We start from the raw sequence: 12,792 nt of genomic DNA, 5'->3' as shown, positions 1-12,792 counted from the left end.
AGGAATAGGTACTTATGAAGAATTCTAGAAATGCAGACTATTAAATAAAGGATCATTCATTAAAAGTGACAACTGGAAGTGTTGCCAGGGGTCTGGAAGGAGGGGAAATGAGGAGGTGCTGTCAATGAGTACAGAATTTCAGTCACACAGGAAGGAAAAACTCCTAGAGATCTGCTGTGTAACAATGTGTATATTAGTTAACAATTCTGTACAGTATGCTTTAAACTTTGTTAAGAAGATAGATTTCATCTTATGTGTTATTTTTGTTACTGCAATAAAAAAAGTGATGCTAGGAAATCACTTTAGGTGACTATGAATAAGTACTGGCAGAGCACACACTCATGTCATTTCATTATCAGTTTTTTTTAGATATCATTGGACTTAAGTATTAATATTTTTGTGTATTTTTTGGTTAACCCTACTAAATATATTTTTAAAATACACACTACAGCTTATGTCTGTAATGCCAGCCCTTATTTCAATAAGCTGACTAGTGGGAGAATAATTTAAATGAAAAAGGAACATGTTTTTAAAGGGAGACTGATATGTTGGCTCTTATCTAAAGGAGGTAAGCAGGAAATAATATTAAACTACAGTTAAAATCAAAGTGTTTTCCTGAATATCAGCAAAATAAATTCTTCCACCTAAGTGATTTCCTAGTTTAGATCAGTCAGGGGAGCTAAAATATTATTTAAAATAGGATCTTTTTTTAGGAAAAACATCAATACAAATTATTTCGATTTCCTGTGATTCACTTATTACCACTTTATAAAGTGCAGACTCCCAAGTCTAAATGACTACTCGGCTCTTTTTTTTTTTTTTTTTTTTTGAGACGGAGTCTCGCTCTGTCACCCAGGCTGGAGTGCAGTGGCGCAATCTCGGCTCACTGCAAGCTCCGCCTCCCGGGTTCACGCCATTCTCCTGCCTCAGCCTCTCCGAGTAGCTGGGACTACAGGCGCCCGCCACCACGCCCGGCTAATTTTTTGTATTTTTAGTAGAGACGGGGTTTCACCGTGGTCTCGGCTCTTTGATTATGAGTCTCTTGTGTCATAAAAAGACAAAGTTGTTGATCTGGAATTTTAAAAGCCAGTAAGAACAAGCAAATGCTGCATGTTGCTTGCCAGCCGCTTGAAGCCCATGTTCCAAATCTAAAATTTTCTTTGAAATCCTGTACAATGTCAGTATTACTGAAAGCATTGAAAGTCATCTTCAGAATGTAAAATTAATCTAGAATACTTTTTTGGACTTGAAAGAATATACTTCATATTTCCTCTAAAATCTTGTGTTCAAAAATCTGCATTTTCACAGACACAGCTGATCCATGGATCAGCTTAGTCTCATAATAGAGATCTATTTTATACTGGATACTAAAAAGTGATACACAATTTCAGTCATTCAGCACTGTCACAAAAACTGTCCATACTAAGGTAATTGCAGAGTCACGGGGCCCCATTTTGACTCATAGAAAATAGCAGTTTCAAGAGTCTTAATATGTATGATAAATATTTTCCAAAATTGATTTTATATATCCTTTCATCTGATATTAACAATGAAAACTTGTATAATGTTTTAATGCCAAATTTACCCATATATATTGGGTCAAAATGTCATCATAGCAAAAGTTAAATTAGCTTTCACCAATATGTTGGACCTATGGATTAAACCAATAATAAATAATTTCCCTACCAATCCCATATGTACACTTTAAAAATATTTGCCCTCTCATGGAACTATTTTAATATTGTTCAGCCAATGTCTTCCTTAGCTTCGCTCACCTATAATAATTAATGCCCTTTCTATATAGAGTCAACCTCAACCAAAACCAGAAACAGTTTTCACCAGAGCCTAAAATCTGCACCATCAGCAAGTGGAGGGGACCAGGGGTCCATATGCTTCCTGTTTCACCCCCATCATTTGCCTGCTGAATCATTGCTTTCCTCTCACCCTAGTTGTATGGAGCGAATCTATGTATACATCCAGACATCTGCTTTGGTTTTCTCTAATTATTTCAAAGCCATCTGGATATAGAGCTTTTCCCTGCACCCAAGCCCACTTGGCTGGGGCCCTGACATCCTGCCTAGCTTTGACAGGCTTGTCTATGGAGGTAGAGCTCTGTTACCTGGACCCTCCCACTACTTGAGGAGGTTCTGCTGTATATCACTTCAAACCACAGTTCCATCCATCTCTTTACTTCTAGTACAGCCTGATGCCTATGGGCTCCTTTGGCTGTATTCCCACCCAGCAGATTGCATCTCCTTGGATAGCCATACCTGCTGGAATCAGCCCAACTTCATCAGGCATCTTTGGACTCTGTATGCTGGACTGCAAGAGAGTTCCCTCATGAAGTCACCCAACAGCTGGGGTAGGTTTTCCTTCCACAGTAACTATTTTTTCAGCACCTTCAACCACATTGTACTGCTTAGGTCCCAATGTGCCTTTCTTCTTTATATGTTCCCCATTCGTGATTCTGTCTGTACTTGCAGATTTAGTACGCTATTCTCAACTGTTACACATGGCAGCTGAAGGACATTCTTTTAACTTTGTATTTGTAGGTCTAGTAATAAAATGTGTGATACTGATTCTTTACATTGGCAACTGCATGAACCTTGAATAGTAGACCTATAAATTGATTTATTTTAACAAAATTATTTAATAAGATTTAAGTAATTTTTTAAAGTACTTACGTTTAATAATTATAATTTGAATTCTACCTTTTAATGAATATTTTAGAAGACATAATTTTGTTTGATAACAAAATAATTAAAATGTTTTCATTTTACATACATTTATTATTGATGAAAATATATTCAAATTCTGTATACTTTGAATATAATTACATATTTAGTTCTTTAGATCATTAATGTTATAAGAAAACAAATTACATATGTAAAAGTCTTGATTTCAAAAACCTATTTAATGAGTTTGCTGAAATGAAGAAAATAAATTTTATAGAAAACATATAATAATATATTTATTATGATTGTTAATTGTATAATTTATCAAGACATCATTAGCCATAACATATAATAATATATTTATTATGGTTGTTAACTGTATGATTAATCAAGACATCATTTGCCCATCAACTAAACACCCAATACAAGCAATAGTCGTTAAATTCATTCAGCTTTGGTATTTTGCCAAATTTAAGTCATGTAAAACACACAGCTTTACACATACTTTCTGATTTTGTCTGATTTGCTGTGAAAGTGTATTTGTCACAGTAAATGGAAAGATCTGTTTACTTAATTTAAAAGATATGTGGTACTATATAGGCCTGCTTTTATATTGTTGCCTTGGCCTCCACAAATGTTAGGAGCAGGCATAAGTTCCATTTTGTATCACAAGAGCTGAAAAATAATGTGTATTTAAATTAGAGTAAATAATATGTATTTAATTCAAGTAATTAGAACTTTGCTTTTAATTTCTCCTAGCTTTGGCTGTTGCTGTCTGTGTTGTGATGGTGGTGTTGTTTGAAAGTGGGATTCCACCTTCTATGCTAGTGTTTATGTGAACCCCTGATTACAGATGTTAAGAGGTATTTTAAACTGATTGCTAAAGAATGTCACAGAAATACTCATTTGTTTTGCTTTATTCCTTTGTGGAATACAATATTTCATATGAGAAGATAATTTCTCTTCATGAGTAGGTCTCCTACACTTGAATCAAAGAAATGCTGTGACTTGTTAGGATGTGATACAGGTGGAGGAGTTATTTTTGTGTCATAATCTGTGTATCCTCATTTCTTGGCAGCTTTGTCATCCAGTAGAGGAAAAATTTAAGGAACAGCTGAAATCTGTTTCTTATCATCATATTTTCCAGAGAATGGAGCAACCCCACTTGTCATCTGTTCACTCAGTATCCATCTATGCTGTTGGTTCTGTAAGATTTCCCTTGAGATTAAAATGTTGAAAGACAGCTTCATTCCTTTCGTGCTCCAGTCCTTTTCATAACACCTGCTCCATAAATGCACATCACTCGAGTGGAATTGTAAGTCGTCCAGTTCTCAAGTGATCTGTTTTAGAATTTTAATGTGTAAAATAAAAACAGTTTATTTAATCCTTTCACCATACCATTACCCAACTACCTTATCTGTTCTGTAATTTATTTTTCCCTCGGTATTTTGTGTAAATCTGGTTTGATAAACTGTAAAAATGGCAAAACATACATTTAAAGAAGTTGGCATTCACATATCATGCTGGATACTTCTTTAAAAAATAATTCTAAACTATGGCATATCATTAAGAGGAGAGGGATAGAACTGCCAGAGAGAAAAGGCCTTCAGTCCAGATGAAGTTATGACTTTGTGCAGTGAGTTCCTTTCTCTGGAAAGAAGTATTAGCTGCAAAAATCTGGCCACATTCCAAGTTGGTCAATGGTATGCTGCCTCCCTAAATTCTGCAGCTTCGATTACATTCATTGTCCTAGTGCACTTCCTGTCAGGAATGGTTGCGTTGATGTGCCAGTTAAAACAGCTGTTGCTTCTGATGCATGAGAAACTACGAAAAGTCACTCTCTTATCCATCACCAATGTAGGAGTTAGAATTGAAAGCCCGGTGACCAGGAGAGACGAGAGAGGGAGGGAGGGAGAGGGGGAGAGAGAGAGAGAGAGAGAGGAAGAAGAAGAAGAAGAAGAAGAAGAAGAAGAAGAAGAAGAAGGAGGAGGAGGAGGAGGAGGAGGAGGAAGATGGAGGAGAAGAGGAGAGAGATCACATCGTTTTGAAGTATTTTCAACTGCTCTTCATTTATTTTAATATATTCCCTCAACTTGTCTATTAATTGGCCAAAAAGAAACTTGATTACACTTATTTTGAGTTTTTAAGATTTTCCAGACATTCCAATTAGAATAGACTGACCTACTCTTCTTGGTGATAATACAAAAGAGATTATTTTTGTCAGTTGTACTGTGTATCTAAAAATCAGCACCACAAAAGCCACATATTGAACACTTTTTGTTAGCATGATGCTATTTTGCCTAATACACATTCTTGCCTTGTAAAACACCCAAAAATTTGCTTCCATATAAATATGCTGATCACAAAATAATCTTTACCTTTTTTAAAAATAATAAGATGATCTATGTCTATTTTCCCATTCCCAGGCAGAGAAGAAATAAGAACTGCGTTTTGCCCCCACTTAAGCTACACATATTGCCTGACGTTTTTCTCCACTTCCACACTGAGCATCAAGATTTTTAAAACTTCCAATAGCCTGAAAATATTCAAATAGATTGAATGGGATAAAAAAACACAAAATTTTGCCTTTTATGGTTAAAGACAAATTCCCCAAACAGTGCAGGCACACAGTGGTTGCATAGTTAGTGCTTACTGGACTGAATTATTGCATTCTTTTTCTGCATTTATTTCTAGGAGTCAGTTTAAAGTACAAAATATATTTCAATATTGATTTTTTAAAGAAAACCTTGGCTTCTATGATGAAGTCCAACTTAACACCATATGTTAAATCGTTAACTCTATTAGAAAGTGATGAGTACCAACAGTGGAGAGAAATATGCTACAGTTACTTATTTATACACAGTCTTCCTATTTTTATATATATTTTTTAGTTACTAAAATGGAACCATAAGCCAGAGGGCAATGCATTCTTTCTCTCTACCACCAGATGCACACAATTGAACTATTGCTTACAAGGAGGATCCTTGTTATTTCACATGCGATCATCAAGAAACACATGGAGAGTGATTATGTGTTCTATGTCCTGCTGACTGTTTTAAAGCAAATAAAAGTTCATCTGTATTTTCTGAGTTTTGATTTGCAAACAATGATCACTTAGAATGAGTAAGATGCAGCTTCAGAAATATCTGATTATTACAGATATAAATTGATATTGGGAGGTTAGGCCCATTTATTTCTCTTAGACAAACCTTGGTGGAAGTAACTGGACCTCTGTTTAGTGAATAGTGAAATATCTATAGGAGAAGTTCCAAAGGTTTTATAAAGCGGAATTCATTCAATTATTTGGTCCAACATATGTTCAGGGAAGGTTTATTGAGTACTTTCTATTTGCAAGATGTTGGGGGTATAACGGTAAGTAAATAACAAGGTTCCTACCACTAAGGAACACAGGAATGAGGTAAATATCATTTTCCCTCTGGCATTCTGCCGTGGATGGATGGCACCACTTAAGTCAAGCTTCTAAGAACAAAGGTACTTTGTCAATAGTTGTCCAGTAGGTGACTATTATGCAGAAAGTTGTAATGCCACTCCTCAGGAGAGTTAACAAGTGTCTTAGTTTGTTTGGGCTGCTATAACACATTATAGACTAAGTGGCTTATCAACAACAAAAATTTATTCCTCTCAGTTCTGGAGGCTGGGAAGTCCAAGACTAAGGCTCTAGCAGATTCAGCGTTTTGTGAAGGCCCCATTCCAAGTTCATAGATCCCAGGTCCTCACGTAATGGAAGGGGCAAGGCAGCCCCCTTGGGCCGCTTTTATAAGGGCACTAATCATATTCATGAGGGCAGAGTCCTCATGACCTAATTGCTTTCCAAAAGTCCTACCTCCTAATACTCTTAACCTTGGGGTTAGGACTTCAAATGAATCTTGGGGAGACACAAATATTCAGTCCATAGCAACAAGATTAATGGAAATTTATAAATTTTTCCCATTGGCATTTAACTGTTCCTCTTACTCTACAGCCATATTTTGGCATTGTTTCCGTCTCTCGTACGCAGATTTCTCCCCTTTTTTTATGGTTTATCACTAGCATTAATCTCTCTTCCCTTTCTCCCCTCTCACTCTAATGCCATTTTAATGGATGTGAATCGTAGTACTCCAAAGAAGGTATGTAAGGAACATCACATTGTTTTACATTAATTAATTTAAAGAAAGCTAACCGCAGCAGTTACTGTCACACTGCAATGTTTAGAGATTAAAACTCAATTATATGGTGGGAACCTGCTCTCTTTTCCTGGCCCCTGTTGAGAATCTAGTATCTTATGTGGCTCACTAAAATGGAAGTGGAGCGCTTCAGGTTTATCCTATCATGAGTTCTTGAAGGTTGGCAGCCCTTCTACCATGATTGGGGCCTAAGAATCTTATTGGTGCCAAAATCTCAGAGTCAAGTGTTTAAACTTCCAAATCCACCAATTTTTTTCTCAGATCTTTCTAAGATCACTTCCTTCAGGTACTACAAGGGAGTGGGTTGAAAATGACTGAGAATCCCCACTAATCCCATGGGCCTGTAATCTTAGAGATACCAGACCTATTCTAATCTATGGGTTTACACATGTAGAGCTGGTGGTCTTCAGGTACTTTTGTTTTAGTGGCGATCTACAAACTCCTCTTAAGGCAGCCAAATGCCCTAGAAACCTTCTTAGATCTAGGGTTGGGATGAAAAATTACCCAGAATAAAACATAAGATAGTATCTCAGAGTCATTTCATTTCTCCCTCTGAAGTTTAATCCTCTACTTCTGGTCTCTTGTTCTTTCTTTTAACATAATTAAATGCTTGCTGGGGGCCAGGTTGATTGATAGAAATCCTGAGAGGTCAATACTATTAATCCTGTCTCAGCGTTGAAGAAACTGTAGGGCAGAAAAAGTAAATAGAATAGTAAAGCTAAGATTTGAAAATGTGTCTGTTTAATAATTTCAAAGAAAATGTGGCTTAAATGGAAATAAATGTTCTATAAAACAGAGGTCCTCAATCCCCAGGCCATGGATTGGTACCTTGGCCTGTTAGGAACAGGGCTGCACAGCAGGCTAGCAAGCATTACCACCTGAGCTCCGCCTACTGTCAGATCAGTGGAGGCATTCGATTTTCGTAGGAGTGTGAACCCCATTGTGAACTGCACATGCAAGGGATCTAGGTTGCTTGCTCCTTATGAGAATCTAATGCTTGGTGATCTGATATGGAACAATTTTAGCCCAAAACCATCCCCCCTCAGCCCTGACTTGTCTGTGGAAAATCTGTCTTCCACAACACCGGTCCCTTGTGCCAAAAAACTTGGGGACTGCTGTTATATAGGACCAGGACTTCTGAGTTGCCACCCAAGCTCCTACAAAGTGGACAATCTTGAAGAAGTTGCTTACCTTCTTAAATTCCTACTTTGCTTATTTTGAAACTGAGTTAATTGCTCACAGAGCTTATTTGGATATTAAATGAGATAATGGATGATAAACTATTTTGTGAAGTTGGAAGCACTATGTAAATGTAAGAGATTTAGATCATTCTGTTAACATATGGCTCCACAAGCTACACATCCATGGTGATTATATTAGTCCATTTTCATACTGCTATAAAAAAAACTGCCTGAGACTGGGTAATGTATAAGGGAAAGAGGTTTAATTGACTCACAGTTCAGCATGGCTGAGGCCGCCTCAGGAAACTTACAATCATGTTGAAAGGTGAGGGAGAAGAAAGGCACCTTCTTCACAAGGGGCAGGAAGGAGAAGTGCCCAGCCTTATAAGACCATCAGATCTTGTGAGAACTCACTCACTATCATGAGAACAGCATGGGGTAGGGGGCTGTCCTCATGATCCAATTACCTCCACCTGGTCTCTCTTTTGACACCTGGGGATTACGGGGATTATAATTCAAAATGAGATTTGGGTGGGGACACAAAGCTAACCATATCAGGGACCAATGTTTGGTGGTGATTAATTAAGCCAATGAGCTGGTTGGGATATCCTCAGGAAATCAGCAAGAGAATCTGTGGGCAGAATAATGAGGATTTGATTTCATGTGGGGAGGAGATCAGGTAGGACAGTCAGAGCATCAGAAGTATTGACACAGAAGACAGTCATATGTTTCCCTGGATGATCTAAAGATATGGTGGTTTTCAGCAGAATGAGTAGAACTTTAAAAATCTGTGTCAGTGTTTCCAGGTTACTAAAGATACAAGAGGTATTCTCTAAGCGAGGCTGAATATCAGCTAAGAAATAAATGGACCTCCTGTAATCCCAGCACTTTTTGAAGCTGAGGCAGGCAGATTGCTTGAGCCCAGGAGTTCGAAACTATCCTGGGCAACATAGTGAAACCCTGTCTCTATAAAAAATACAAAAATTAGCCAGGCATGGTTGTGCGCACCTGTGGTCCAAGCTACTCAGGAGTTGGAAGCTGCAGTGAACCATTAATGCACCACTGCACTGTAGCCTTGGTGGCAGAGCAGCCTGGGTGACAGAGTAAGCCCCTGTCACAAAAGAGAGAGAGAGAAGAGAGAGAGAAAGAAAGAGCCAAAGAGGCGATGGGGGGAAGGAGGGCGGAAGAGAGGGAGGGAGGAAGAAGAAAGGAAGCAAGGAAGGAAGGAAGGAGGGAAGGAGGGAAGGAAGGAAGGGGAAAAAAAGAAAGAGGGTGGGAGAGAGAAAGAAAAAAAGAAAGAGACAGAAAGAAAGGAAAAGAAAGAGAGAGAGAAAGAAAGACAGAGAGAAAGAGAAAGAAAGACAGAAAGAAAGAAAGAAAAGAAAGAAAAAGAGAGAAAGAAAGAAAGAAAGAAAAGAAAGAAAGAAAGAAAGAAAGAAGGAAAGAAAGAAGGAAAGAAAGAGAAAAGGAAGTAATGGAGGCCAAGTGAGGAATCATCTATGAACAATCTGTGATGTTAAATTCAAATTTAAAAATTAAGCATCCTGATGGAACATGTTGTAGACCTATAAATGAGACTAGAATGGCAGTGTGTTATGGTTAAAGACAAAACAAAACACAAACAAAAATTTAAGGCACCAAGTTGAGGATAATAAGTAGAAAACCTAATATATTTGGTACTTTAATCCTGTTTCTAGCATGTACCAGGCACAATGCCAGGCACTGTTTGAATGTAAGAATATATAAATTGCTATCATCCTGTGGGGACAAGCCAGTGAGAAGGGGGAAAAATAGAACTGAAAGGTTTAATCTAAAATCTCTAAGAGGGAGAAGTGTCTGTTTTGAGGCAGAAAAGTGAGGAGAGTGAAAAAAAATGAGAGAAAATTGTTTTCTCCCTTCTCTAGGTATTATTGTCCTTGTTTGAGAGATGAGGAAATTGAGGCACAAAAAGGTTAAGTAACCTGTCTAAATTTGCTCTTATTATATTTATACTTTATTTGTAAGACAGAATTTGATTACATGACAGCAAAACAAAAGGTCTGAAAAGCAAAATGCGCCAAATATGAACATAATTATGGAGATGTGAACACATGTTCATTTACTAGCAACCAAAATGCCTTTAATAATAAAAGTATGAACCAAAATATCATACATTTTTCCATTATGCTTTCCTACTGTAAACATTAATCACTGTTAGGTGTTAAACTATAAACTGCTTTTCACTCAAAAAGAGCATCTAGAGAGCATAAGAAATTAAGGCTTGACTGCCTGGTTTTGAGGAAGAAAGTCATGTAACAGTACAGTTCAGGTTTTCTACAAATTCAGAATCTCTACCTTAAATTGGGTCTTTACTGCGAATTATTAATTCAAACCACGTTGATTCCCTTGAACACCACATAATGCCTCTTTCCAACCATTCCCATCCTCCTCAAGGTCCCAGTCTCTTTGGAACCACTTGATAGCAGGACCTTGCTTTTAGTTTCATGGAGATTGAAAGTTGAGAAATGAAAATAACTAAATTGCATGGAGGCTAAAAGTGGTGTCTGTAGGAGGGAGAGTCAGGCTGGATATGGCCCCCTGAGAGAGAAAAAAAGATACCAAGACTGTCCTGCGTAGTTCTGAGAGACTGACTCACTGTACCTGAAATGCATGAAAGTGAGACAGCAGCAGAATGCCAATCTATTCATTTAAAACACCAAATATAACTGTCTCATTCACACGATCCACACACTCTCTCCTCATGTGAACCTGTACATAAGAATCTACATCATTATCAGAAATAACTTGTGAAACTCCTTTGTGAGTGGGTTGCCACAGGAACAAGGACACCTGATATCTGCAGAACGTGTGCTTTCTCTCCCTGCAATCAGATCGCCCTGGAACCTGAAGGTGCTTGGAAAGCAGGAATCAAAGAGAGCAGGGTTGGAATAGATGAATCTCCAGATTTCCTCCTGGGCCCTCTTCTTCTCGCTCTGTAGCTTTCCCCAGGCTATTTCACCCACACACTTAATTTACCTCACTGAATAGAAGCAGATGACTCACAAATTTGAATCCCCCAGCCCCAACCTCTGCCCCGGGTTTCATCCCATACATCTAACTATTTGACATTTCCACTTAAATGTCTCAAACGCATCTCAAAATAAATATTTCCCTCAAACCAACTCAGGAGCTTTCCCCTCAAAGCCATCTCTCCTAGTGTTCTCAGTCTCAGTAAATGGCACTGCATTCGTATGGCTAAATAAGATAGACTCCTATAGGCCATCTCTGATGTCTTCTCCCTTATTACCCTTTTAGCTGATTCTTCTCCAAGTTCTGTTGATTCTAGCTTTTAAAACCTCTCACCAACCTCTACACCTCCATCCATCACCATCAACATAACCATGTTCAAATCACCCTCATCTCTCAACTGATGAGAAATGCCTCTAAATGATCTCCAAGCTTTCATTTTCCAATTCTTTCTTCATATTTTAACGATAATGTTTCATTTAAAACACTTCACATTTAATACACCCAGAACCCACCAGCAATGATTTCCCACTGCTATTAGGATAAGTGAATTCAAATCTTCTAAATGCCATTTGAGGTTCTGCATGGTCTGAGTACCCCTCTTCAGCTTTATCTTCCTCTGCAGCCCTGCACCCCCACAGCTCCAGCCACCTGGTGTTTCAGCCTCTCTTATCTGCTGCACCTGCAGAGGCACAGAACTTGGTATGTAATGTTCCTCCTGTCTATCATACTCTCATACCCATCTCCTCTTCAAGGAATTGGCTGCTGCACATCTTTCAGATCTGGTTCAAATAGTGCTTCTTCAATGAACCCTTTGCAGGCCACGCTGACTTGGACAAATTGCCCTGTCTAGGTTCTTACAGTCCCATTTACCTATCCTTCACAACATGAGTCACCATTGCCATTTTATATTTGTAAGCTCCATGACAGAAAAAAATTGTATTATTTTTACCCATCATTCTTGCATCCTAATGCTTTGCACAGCTTTGCCCATAATAGATATGCAACAGTATTTGTCAAAACAGTAAACAAAAAATAATGAGTGAAATATATACTGTGATACCATGGCACCAGGATAAGATTGCCTGAAGCGTATCTCTCCTTGTAACAATGGCCAGGCATTAGGAACGGAATGCTGGAAGTCAGATGTCTTTGTTCCTGGTTCCACAGTGCGGTGTCAACATCTGAATGGACCCTGTAGCCAGACAGTCTGGATTAGAACTCATACTTTATTACTTTGTGTGAACAGAGCAAGTTATTTATTTGCTCCAAGTCTCAATCTTCTCATGTGTAAAATAGGAAAAATGCTGATACTTACAAAATTGGATAAGTATGAGGATTGAATAGTACTGAGGCTCCATACATTAAGTTCTCAATAAATATGAGCTATTGTTAATATTATAGGCCTCTTTCTTTCTTTTCTTTTTTTTTTTTTAGACAGTCTTGCTCTGTCTCCCAGGCTGGAGTGCAGTGGCATGATCTCGGCTCACTGCAACACTCCCCTCCTGGATTCAAGGGAGTTTCTTGCCTCAGTCTCTTGAGTAGATGGGATTACAGGTGCCTGCCAGGATACCCAGCTAATTTTTGTATTTTTAGTAGAGATGGGATTTCATCACGTTGGCCAAGCTGGTCTTGAACTCCTGACCTCAGGTGATCTGCCCGCCTTGGCCTCCCAAAGTGTTGGGATTATAGGCATGAGCCACTGCGCCTGGCCGTGTTTCTTTCTTTATTGCTGTTCTTGTAGGT

Source organism: Hylobates moloch, unplaced genomic scaffold, assembly GCF_009828535.3.
Source record: "Hylobates moloch isolate HMO894 unplaced genomic scaffold, HMol_V3 SCAFFOLD_12, whole genome shotgun sequence".
NCBI lineage: Eukaryota > Metazoa > Chordata > Mammalia > Primates > Hylobatidae > Hylobates > Hylobates moloch.
The sequence above is the reverse complement of the archived record's forward strand: the minus strand, read 5'-3'. Positions refer to the sequence as shown.